Source organism: Carica papaya, chromosome 3, assembly GCF_054855325.1.
Source record: "Carica papaya isolate Zhongbai chromosome 3, ASM5485532v1, whole genome shotgun sequence".
Lineage (NCBI taxonomy): Eukaryota > Viridiplantae > Streptophyta > Magnoliopsida > Brassicales > Caricaceae > Carica > Carica papaya.
The window spans coordinates 21390440-21403111 of NC_142311.1; positions in this window are offsets into that span (position 1 = coordinate 21390440).

A 12672-nucleotide genomic window follows, 5' to 3' on the forward strand; every position below is an offset into this window, starting at 1 on the left:
TCTTCAAGCACATTAATCTTTTTTGGGGCTTAAGTCTTTGGCTTGAACAAACTTGACCCATCTCTTGGAATAATCCCAATTTGGAAAGTAGACAGGGATTAAATTATTTTCTTGTTCTGAATGTTCCCATTTAGGAAATTGGAACTTATTTTCTTGTTTGAGTCAGGACCTATTGGATTCCCCTCAAATGCAGATTGGCATCCTTGACACCAAATTTCGGTTGTCCAATATCACATCATGCCACCCCTTCTTCAAAAAAATTCGTCCTCGAATCTCGATTTTCATTGAAAAGAGAATGGTCAGTGATAACAATAGAAAACACACCATACTTCTTCGGTATGTCTACTTTGTTGAGGCATGTCATGACTTCATTGAAAATTCCTCTAGGATATGAATCAAATTTTCATAGCCCACTTGCCATGATAATTATCTGTAAGAGGAAAACAGTACGATTATGTGAATAATGGTTAAGGTCAAAATGAATCTTCCTATAAGTAAGTACAATCAAACCTCCCTTTTTACAAGAGCTATTCCTTAACATTGAGTCTTTGTTATCATGACACTCCTTTGTTTTTATTTTGTGTTTTTTCTCTTAATGGATCATCTTTAACTGTTTGTCGAGCTTTTTTGATGCTTAACGAACTATTAGCTTCCTTTTCGGCCTTCTCTCTTTCTCTTCTGCTCTCCTCGAGTATTTATGAAAGGATCGTTTAATTTTAACATGATCTTCATGTGCCTTTTTTAGTGATAAAGGCATAAAGATATGATTTAGACCATCCTTTTCGCAATAAATATCAATTGGTGTGGCTGCTATATTATACCTGTCTATCAAACTACCAAGGTCTCCCAAGTATCAGGTGACTAGTATGCATAAGTGCAATATCATAACATATCTCGTCGTGATATTCTCTGATTGAGAATAACACTACGACTTCCTTGGTAACTTGGGCCTTGCCACACTTATTCAACCACCGTAACCGGTAGGGAGCACAGAGGTTGACGCTCTTTCCATGAATAGAGTGTTTGCCACATTAGCACAACTATTATTGTCAATGATCATTCCACATACCTTTCTATTGACAAGACATCGTGTGTGAAAAATGTTCTTCCTCTACTCGTTGTCTTCACTCCTAACTTGCACGTTGAGAGCTCTTCGGACAACGAGGACATTACTCCCAACTAAAGCGTCTTCGATGGATTGAGACATAGTATAGTACCTATAAGAAAGGTTAGTGAAGAGAATACATTTTCTCTCTCACCTTCCCTTGTATTTACTTGACAATCTCTCAATTAACAACTTTGTCTATCGAGTTAAGCATTTAAAATTGGAATCGCTTAAATCGAGTCTACATGTTAGTCCTTATGATACAATAAGAAACCTTAAAGGATTCTAATTTCTACTAAAGCTAAGAATTAAGCACGTAGAGGAAGAAATAGTGTGCTTCCTATGTGTTAAGTAACTAGAACTGATTAATCACTCAAATAATAACTTTTTTTTTGTAATGGAGCAAAAATAAAATGAATGATAGAAACATAAATCACAAAGATTGACAAAACGAACTGAAGCGTAGGGATTCGATCAATCTCGATGGATATAACCAGAAGGTATACCTATACTATCCCTAATTTGGCGGCTATGCTCTACAATCAGTCAAATTTCTTTATGTAACGTTAATGCAAGATTAAAGAAATGCAATTCGAAAATTAAACGTGAATAATGTGTGGAATAAAAAAAAAAGTTTTCGCTTGCACCCATTAGATAACGTATTTTACCTTCAATTTCTCAAAGGATTTTCAGTCTCCAATTAGGTAGCTATTTTGCTTTTATTATGCAAAATGCAAACAACGTGTCAATTGCCTTATATGGTGCAACTAGATATTTTTAGTATTTTTAGTATATATAATTTTTTCGAATAATAAACATGAACTACTTAAATTTAACGAATAGATATGAATTCAAGCAAGATGAAACACGAAAAATCAAAAGTTAATTTGAATTGTTAATGAACAAAATACTAAAAGCAAATAAATATAGATTTGGGCTTCTAGGAGCCTAAGCTCTGATACTAGATGACTCGGGAGGGTATGGGGAGGATTGAATCAACTCCTATAACCTACTCAACATTATACAATACAGAAACTATAACTGCCTAGATAAACCTCTCCCTCTAATTGAATCTACAATTCTAAAAATAATGTAAAAACAAATACTAGAAAAAATAAAATAAGGAAAGAAAAATGTTACGGACTTACCGATAAATTGATCCTCACTCCTTGGCTCAACAAGACTTTTAAACGCTCCTACTCCTCGAAGAACTTGAAGAAACTAAATTAGCAAAAACGCTAATAGAAGAAAAGCCTAAACTTTCAAGAATTTCTCTCAAATTGATTGTAATTTGTGTGTTTACAACTTATAGACAAATGTGTATTTATATTTTTTTCCGGGGCAATTAAGATGAGTATAAAATTCTTGAATAAATTAATAAAATAATATTTTAGATAAAATTTTATTTAATTTTAGGATAATTACATAATAAAATATTTATTCAATCTCATCTAAATACAAAAAAAATAATTAAATAATTTTAAGGATATAATTTATAATAAAATAATAATTAAAATAAGATAAAACTCATCCCATGTGATTTTCATGTAAAACACATGTGAAAATTAATTTAGACATGTGGGATTTTAATTTAAAACACAAGTGATTAAAAAGTGGGTCCCAAAGCTTTTTTAAAAATAATAAAATAACTTAATTAATTAAAAAGGTAGAGAACGGGTTGACCTGGTTTAAGCAACCCAGGCGGGCTGATCTGTTCGGGCTGCGGACAGTGGGCTTATGGGTTGGACCGCAGGTCGCACGCTGAGCCGGTCCCAGGCCCCTCGCACAAAGCGTGCACAACCGGCCCTTTAGGCCTGCACGAGTGTGGCAGGCTCCGCATGCGGTGCTTGTGGGCCTTCTGGGCTATGTAGCGGAGCCGCTGGGTTCGCTTGTGCATGGGCCTTGCAATGCACAAGCGTATGTCGCGCACATGTGGGTTGCACATGCAACATTCCCATTTAGGAAATTGGAACTTACTTTCCTGTTTAAGTTATGATTTGTTGGATTCCTCTTGGATGCATATTGGTATCCTTGACACCAAATTTGAGTTATCCAATATCATATCAATAATTCTATCAATATCATAAAGAAAAAAAATAGCATGATTCTAGATGGCTCAAACTTAGTTTCAATGATGTAATTCCATATCAATGAGGAATCCCACAGGTCTCATGTTAAACATGCAAGTGAGTCTAAAATTATTTTATTTTCTAAATAGGATGAGTTTAAGCAAGAAAGTAAAATTCCAGTTTCCTAAATAGGAACACCATGAACAGAAAAGTAAATTCTAGTTTCTTAAACAGGAAATCCCTGAGCAGAAAAATAATTTCATCCCTAACTACTTTCCTAAATGAGACTATTCTAAAGAGTAGGCCAAGTTTGTTCAATTAAAGCTCAAGTAATGCTTCATTGGCTTGGAGAAGTTATAAGGCAAAATGAAAAAGCCATTTATGGCCCAATTGGGTGGTCCAAATACCTCATGGCCAAAGTGGGGCCAAGGCCCAAAAGATATCCATGGACAGCATGTGCCGCACATGTGCTTATCCTATTTCACATGTGTAGGTTGCCACATGTGCGAGAAGGACAACCTGCACACGTGGGACCTCAACTTGCTAGAAGAGACCCAAACCTGATTGCTCCTCCATAAGATGAATAAGAGTCTTTTGTGGATTCTAATATGTGACAACTAGAAGAAAAAAAAACCTGGAGAAGAATCCTAGTGCAAAAAGGAGTCGTAGGAAACACATGGGGAAGCTATCCAATCTAGAAGAGACTTTTATATATTCCTGTTCCTAATCCAACATGTGATTTTCATGGTAGATTTTTTAAGAAGAAATCTTCATCAACTTAAAGTCTACGTTGAGATTAAGGACACATGGAAAATATAAAGATAAGGATAAGATTTATCTACTATTATTTTAATAATATTGTTATTAATATTTTAATATTAAACCTTATCCATAAGATTAATTAATTATTATTTTAGAATGAGGATAAGGATTTGATTATTTAATAATTTATGTATTTGATATCTAATTAGATTAGGTACTAAAATTTGGATAGGAATTCTAAATCCTATTCCAACTAGAAATAGATTGGTGGTGTATTGTATGTTTATAATATTATAAATATTTTTTAAACTAAATTTGGAATGATTTTGAAATAATATTGAGTTAAACGTAAATTAATTATTAAACTTTTGATGTAGATTGTCATGTTGAAGAAAAGATGAAAAAGAAGCTGAAAAGAGAAGAAGAAAAAAAGAAGAAGCCAAAAGCCCGGACAATAGAAGCCCAAGCCTAAATCTGTAGTAGCCCATCCTAGTAGCCACACAAAAAAAAAAAAAAAGAAGCAGCATAAAAAAAGGGTTAAAATAAAAAAAAAACCCCATCTCCTCTCTAGTAGCCACCTATTAAAAGGAGAAAAAAAAAAAAAAGGGAAAAATAGGAGATCTGTAGACAAAGAGAGGAAGCTATCAGCGGATGAAGTAGAAAAGATAGCAGAATTGTTGGAGAGAGCTAGACGTAGAAGTATGCAGAAACTTGAAGTCGCGTGTGGCTGGAGAAGAAGCAGAAACGTTGTGAGCTGAGCAGAAAGACAGAATCAAAAAGCAGAAGTAAATGTTGAGCAAGCAGAAGGGAAAGTAGTTGAAAAAAAGGGATTAATCAAGTAATTTATTTATTTAATTTTTAATTAGCATATTTTTAGAATATAAATTTTCGTGTAATTTTTTTTTTATAAAACCTGAATGTTAGTGTTTAAATTTTTTTTAATAAATTTATTCTTAATTATTACATGAATATATTTCTCTCAAATATAATTATTATTTCTCAATCCATCATTTTTAATTAGCATATTTTTAGAATATATATTTTCGTGTAATTTTTTTTATAAAAACTGAATGCTAGTGTTTGAATATTTTTAATAAATTTATTTTTGATTATTACATGAATATATTTCTCAATCCATCATGTCTGATTAAATTTTTTCTACCAGAGTAATGATATAGCCTAAATCAAAAATAAATCTGTGATTTAATTTTTAATTTTCTTCTGGTTGTAATTTAGCAATATTGAACTTAATTAGGTTGTGAGAATTTGTCAACTCATAACTCTATTTTGTGATTGACGATTTTACAGCGGCAGAAATAAAATTATAAGACATATACTATTAAAGATTAAAGGGACTTGAACGAGAGTAATATAGTCGAATTAATGTGAATTAGTCAAATTATCACATATTTAATTGAATCAAATTAATAATTGTTATAAAAAGTTAGCAGTTGTTAATTGATAGATTTACAGAATACTGAGAAGGAAACTGAAAGTATATTAGGATAGTTTACCCATTGCATATTAGATTAAATCGATTGTAAAATTAAACTCGAATATACCTAAGATTAAAGTGAAATCCATTACTTTGATGCATCTCAATCGATAAGTTTTTCTCAATTTAATTATTTTATTTTAATTAAATTAATTAAAAATTTTTCTTGCATAAATTTAATTTCGATTTCTAAATAATAGTAGAATTTTTACAATTTTGGTACGTAGTATGCAGTCCTTGTGGGATGATACTCTATTGATCACTTTATTACTTGAACGATTTCGTGCACTTCCGAATTCGTTCATTAAGTTTTTAGTGCTGTTGCCGGAGATTGTTAATATCAATATCAACACTAAGGATTCTATTATTGATCTAGAGTTTATTTTCTTATTTTTAGTTTACTTGAATTTTAGTTTTTATTTTCATTTTTATTTTATTTTATTATTTATTTATTATTTTTACTTCAACTGTAATTTTTTTGTTTATTTTATTTTATTTTTAGTTATTATTTTTGTGATGCCCAAGTTTAAATTTAATATAAATTAAATTTATCTAAACGCAATTTTTTAATTTTTTTAATTTTTATTTTGGAGTGAAAATGAAATAATTTTGATGGAGGATGAAATTGAAAATAATTTTAGAGCAAATGAGTAAAAATTAGGGTTTTGATAGTATTTTTGAAAGAAAAATTAGATACCGGAGGTCAAAATGCAATTTAGAGAAGTTTCGACATGTCAGATGCCTCGGTCAGCAGGCCCGATGAATCAGGACGCGCTGCGTGGCAGTGGATACTGACGCAGTGCCACGCGGGAGCCCACGCGGGCGATCCACGTACCCGCAATCGAACGGCCCAGATGCGTTCTAACCCCAAAATGCGATCAGACGGTTAGATTTGAATGCGATCGGACGGTTCATATTAGATCGCGATGGACAGTCCAAATTGGATCGCAATAGACATCCTAGTTCACTCCCTATTTAATCGCAATCGGACGGTCCAAATCAAACGTGATGGACGATCCATATCAAAAGCGGACGGATATAAATAACCTCCATCACACTAAACTCTAACCCTAACCGCCAGACCCCCTCGCCGGAGAATTAAACCCAGTCGTCGGGAAGGAGACCGCCGCCACCCGCCACCGCACCAGAGCCCTTTCCGACTGCCAAAAAAGGTAAGTTTTTTTTTTTGCTAGGAATTCAATTTTAAACACACTCATTGTCGAATCGGAGCAAAAAGACAAGCCGATTGGCCAGAAAACGTGCGTAAAGCCTGGCGGCGCTGCCGCGAGGAATTCCACAAAATGCCTCCGATGTGGCCCTTACCGATTCCTGTTATGTGTGATTTTTCTACCGTTATGATCACCGTTTCATTCTTTACAGGTTGACTGAAGTAAATCACCTAATCGTAACGTGAGCCGGAGGAGCCGCCGCACCAAAGAGCCCCACCGCATGTGAGTTTCAGTTTTTTGTATTTTTTCGACCAACCGAGGTCCTTTAACATATTTTTTCGCAGGGATTGATGTAAAATCGGTCGAAAACAGTCGACTCGAGGCAGATCGCCGTCACCGGAGCACGGCGGAGTTGCCGTGCCGAAATTTAAAAATTACCCAAGTGGGCCCTGGGACTGATTTTTGATTTTTTTGGAATATTTGTAGGTACTATTAGCGTGTTTTAATTTTCAAAGAAAAATTTAAGGAACCCGGGAACCGCCCGTAGGCGCAATCGAACAGTGTAGCTTTTAGGCATCGAACTGAGTAAGGATCCATTACACTATTCCCTATTATAGAGTTGAAGTTTAAATAAATAATAATATAGTATTTTGTGTGAATTTAGAAAATGTGCAAAATTAATTACGAATTACTAATGGAGACAGAACCGGAAATTATCTACTGTTATTTTGTTAAATTATTTTTACAGCTTAAATGCATGATAGTACCTTATTAATTAATTTTATGGCTTTGAATATATGTATGATTTATTCTATGTGTTTACTGCTGAATCGGAAGAAAAAAATGAAGGTTAAACGGTAAAAAAAAAATTGTGTGATTAAGTGAATAGATGAAACAACAGCCTTACTGGATATCTTGGAGATGGTGGACGGACCGGGTACATAGGAAACCCTACTGTGAACGTTGTTTCATACCGGTGAAGACTTGATAATTTGGCGCTCATACTGGATAGGGTATAGGGACAGCCCGCTTCACTCTCATACTGGACGGAGTATTGAGGTTTGGTAATTTGGTGCTTATATCGGACGGGGTATGTGGACAGCCCGTAATTGAGAATATTAAAGGAAATGGTTCACGTATAGGGAGAACATCCCTATGAACTCCTATAGATACCAGTAGGCTGGTAAAAAAAAGAGTGGCAGTTATTGTTTGATTTATTAATGACGGATATAGATATATAATATGTGCTATGTTGCTGATTATACATGTAAGTATGATCTGCATAATATTATTATCTGTATAGGTTATTTTTATAAATTCCAATATGGTAAGTAGACGGTAAATTGTTTTATGATCGGTAAATGAATTTACTAAATTTAGTGCTCCATTGGTGGTTTTTAGTTTTCTACCAACTTTTACTTCTGTGTCGGTGATATAGTGTGATATTCTTACTGGGCCAGTGTAACTCATCCTTTATTTAACCATTTCAGATCAAAATGACCAATTTTTAGATCCCGATCTGCAAGATGATTACGAGTAGATGCTAGTTTTGTTTATTTTCTGTTCATTTCCTTATTTCTTGTATCTTTTTTTTTTCAAAAAACTGAATTTCGTAGCACTATTTTGTTCTTTAAGTTATTGTGTAAGGAATATAAATCTTGAAAATTTATTATACTTCCGCACTTAATTTATAATTTATTTCCTTTGATATTTCTGAGGTCGTTACAATTGGTATCAAAGCCGCGTTCCTCAGACCCATTCCTTACACAAAATCCTTAGGGAACACCAAAACAATGGATTATCACTCAACCGTTCATTGTAAATTGCAGGTACAAATAGATGAAGAGAGGAAGACCCCCACTAAACTAAGCAGCCCGGGAGGGTTCTTTAGAGAAAATGTTGACTAGATATTTGAGATGCTGGAGAGACTCATTGCTGCCTAGCAGAGTCGGGAGGAAAGGAGGGAGCTACCTGACCCTCCTCCGCTGCCACAAGTTAAGCTACCCCTACAACGAAAGGATCCCGAGCCACTCCGGTACGACCATGCTCCTCTACAGTACCACTCGACATCACCATAGTATGATTCGGTGCCCCAACGCAGTACCCCTCGGCACCACCACAGTACAATCTGGTAACCCCACTGTATCAGCAAGTACCACCGCAGGGCCATCCAGTGCATCCTCAACACGGCCCAGTTCCTCTTCCACGGGACCTAACTCATCCTATAATAGACCCAGGCTACATAAAGATTTATAAAAGATTAAACTCATCTACTTTTGCAGGGGAATTCTCTTTTGAAAATACCGAGTACTGGTTAGCAGAGACAGAGAAGGCCTTCAAGACCCTTGGAGTGATTCCTGAACAGAAAGTCATCCTTACTACCTACATGCTAGTGAGAGAAGCAGACCACTGGTGGGAACTCAAACAGACCACCCTACCTGTTCCAGTTACTTAGGAACAGTTCCTGTCGGCCTTTCATGCAGAGTACCTTCTAGAGAATCACCGATATCTGAAGGAGATAGAGTTTGTACAGTTGGTTTAGGGGAACATAATTGTATTAGAATATGCTCACAAGTTCTTAGAGTGGGCCGATATTCCCCTAAGATATTATTGGATGAAGGAAGGAAGGGTAGAAGATTCGAGTGGGGTCTCCATCCAAAGATCAGACAGCAGTTGTTTGTGCTTGAGCTCAGTACTTATTCGGCTATTCTAGCCAAGACATAGTTAGTGGAGATGAGCCTCTCTACCTTCTCTCAAATAGTAGGGAACTTCAGGCCCTCAGCTCCACCCCGTAGAACAGCACCTATTGCACATGTTTAACAGAACAAGAGGCCTAGACCGATGATTCAGGCTCCCCATCAAGCTCCAATGGTAGGACGCGGTAAGATCTGTCAGCATTGTGACATGGATCATGGGGATCGACCATGTTATCGCCTCAATAATACCTGTCGCATATGTGGTAGTGCCCAACATTATGCAAGAGAGTGCCTAAGAAACTAGAATCAAGACAGACTTCCTATCCAGAGCAGAGCTTACAATCTCACCTAGTAGGATGCAGATGCTAACCCAGACATGGTACATGATATGTACACTATCTGTAACTATCTTGCTCATGTTTTGATTGATACCGGTGCATCGCATTCATTTGTTTCACCTATTTTTGCATCAAAATTTAATGTATTACCTGATAAACTTGATTATGTGTTATTTGTGTCTACTACTATGAGTATGAAACTATTGGAAGAAGTTATATACATAGCATGTGTCATAGATATAACAGATAGAAAATTGAGTGTGGACCTAATAGAATTAGACACGAGGGACTTTGATGTAATTTTAGAAATGAACTGGCTAGCGGCGTATCACGCAACCGTAAATTATTTTAACAAGAAGGTTGTATTCAATCCTCCTAATGAGGAGCCATTTACAAATTAATAAAATTGTTTAGCATTTATTCCCTCATGACAAATTTTCTTATTATCAAGTACTTTAACCCTGCTGTTTTCTCTAACTAGACAAACCCAAGAAAAAGATTTATATTCAAGAGATTCTGGTAGTCCTAGACTTTTCAGATGTGTTTCTGGATGAACTACCTAAATTGCCAGCGGACAGAGAAGTCAAATTTACCATAGACCTCCAGCTAGGTACCCAGTCGATTTCGGTTGCTCCTTACCGCATGAGCCGTGTTGAGATAGAGGAATTGAGGAAACAGATCACTGAATTGCAGGACAGTGGGTTCATCTGACATAGTGTGTCCCTTTGGGGTACCGGAGTCACATTTGCAAGAAAGGGAGATGGGACGTTGAGGTTATGTATTAATTACAGATGTCTGAATAGAGTCACGATCAAGAACAAGTATCTCCTCCCCAGGATTGATGACCTATTTGACCAACTGCAGGGTGCTCAGGTCTTCTCCAAAATAAACATGCGTTTAGGTTACCATCAGGTAAAAATCAGGGCAGAAGACATCCCCAAGGCAGCCATTTGAACCAAGTACAGACACTATGAGTTCCTGGTCATGCCATTTGGACTAACAAATGCTCCAACCATCTTTATGGATATGATGAATAGGGTTTTCAGATAATTTCTGGATTAGTTTGTTATTATGTTCATCGATAACATCTTGGTTTATTCAAAAAGTAGAGAGGAACACGCCCGCCATCTGACTCATGTTTTGCAGGTTCTTAGAGAAAAGAAGCTGTATGCAAAGTTGAATAAGTGTGAGTTCTGATTTGAGCAAACTATCTTCCTAAGACACATCATATCAAAGGATGAAGTGTCAGTGAACCCTGAAAAGGTGGAAACAATGCTCGGCTGAAAAAAATTGACATCAGTTAAAGAGATCCGTAACTTTCTAGGGATGACAGGTTATTATCGCAGGTTCGTGAAAGGGTTTTCTAGTCTAATTGCTCCTCTGACTCGGCTCACAAAGAAGAATATCAAGTTTGAGTGGGACGAGAACTATGAAAAATGTTTTTTAAAACTAAAAAAGCGGTTAACTACTGCACTTGTGTTGGCTTTGCCGAGTGGATCGGGTAGATATACAATTTACAGTGATGCCTCCTACCTAGGTTTGAATTGTGTTTTAATGCAGCATGGGAAAGTCATAACCTATGAGTCATGAGAAAAACTATCTCATCCATGACTTAGAGCTTATCGCAATCATACACGCTTTGAAGACTTGACGCCATTATTTGTATGGGGAGACTTTTCAAATTTATACCGATCACAAGAGTTTGAAACACACATTCACTTAAAAGGATCTTAACATGCATCAGAGAAGGTGGATAGAACTTCTCAAGAACTATGATTGAGACATCTTGTATCACCCGGGTAAGGGCAACGTGGTAGCCGACACATTCAGTAGGAAAAGTGTAGGTAGATTAGCCTATTTGATGGTTTCAGAATGCAGGTATATAGGGGTCGCACAATAGGTACGGCTTCAGGACCTGAAGATAGTCACATGTTTGGGCCACCTAACTATTCAGCTTGAGTTAATTCAGAGAATAAGGGTAGCTTAATCCATCGATTCCACCCTAGCAACCCTCAAGAAAGATGCAGAATGGGGAGTTAACTCAGAATTCTGAGTCTCCGCCGATGAGTTGCTCAGATTTCAGGATAGAGTGTATGTTTCAGGTGACAATGAGTTAAAAATGGACATTATGACAGAAGCCCATAGCTCAAAGTTTGTCATGCATCTCGGAAGTACTAAGATGTACCAAAGTATGCGACCCCAATTTTGGTGGAATTGGATGAAAAGAGATATATCTGACTTTATTTATAAGTGTTTGGTATGTCAGCAGGTCAAGGTAGAACATCAACGCTCAGGTGGGCTACTTCAGTCATTACCAATCCCGGAGTGGAAGTGAGAACATATCACCATGGACTTCGTGGTAGGATTACCTAAGCCACGCTCAAAACATGATATCATCTGGGCAATTATTAACCGGCTTACTAAGTCTTCCCAATTCTTGGCTATCAGGATGATCGATTTCTTGGACAAGTTGGCAAGAATGTATATTCGAAAAGTAGTCAGATTACACAGAGTGCTAGTGACAGTAGTGTCTGACAGGGACCCCAGGTTCACTTCTCGGTTTTGGTCAAACATTCAGCAAACAATGAGAACGAAATTATCCCTTAGTACTGCATTCCACCCTCAGACAGATGGACGGTTAGAAAGGACAATCGCACACTTAAGAATATACTCTGAGTTTATGTTCTGGACTTCGGAAACCATTGGGATGACCATCTACCCCTGGTAGAGTTCGCCTACAACAACAATTACCAAGCAAGTATTAGTATGGCTCCGTATGAGGTGTTATATGGGCGCCCATACAGATCGCCGATTTGTTGGGAGGAAGTGGGTAATAAAAAGTTGTTCGGCCTAAATCTGGTAGAAGAGACTACATCAAAAATAGTTAAGATCAGGAAGAACATTCAGACGGTCCAGAGTAGGCAAAAGAGTTATGCGGACACTCAGAGGAGAGATTTGGAATTCGAGAAAGGTGATCGAGTGTTCCTTAAAGTCAGTCCTTTCAAGAGAATCAGTAGGTTCGACAAGAGGAGGAAACT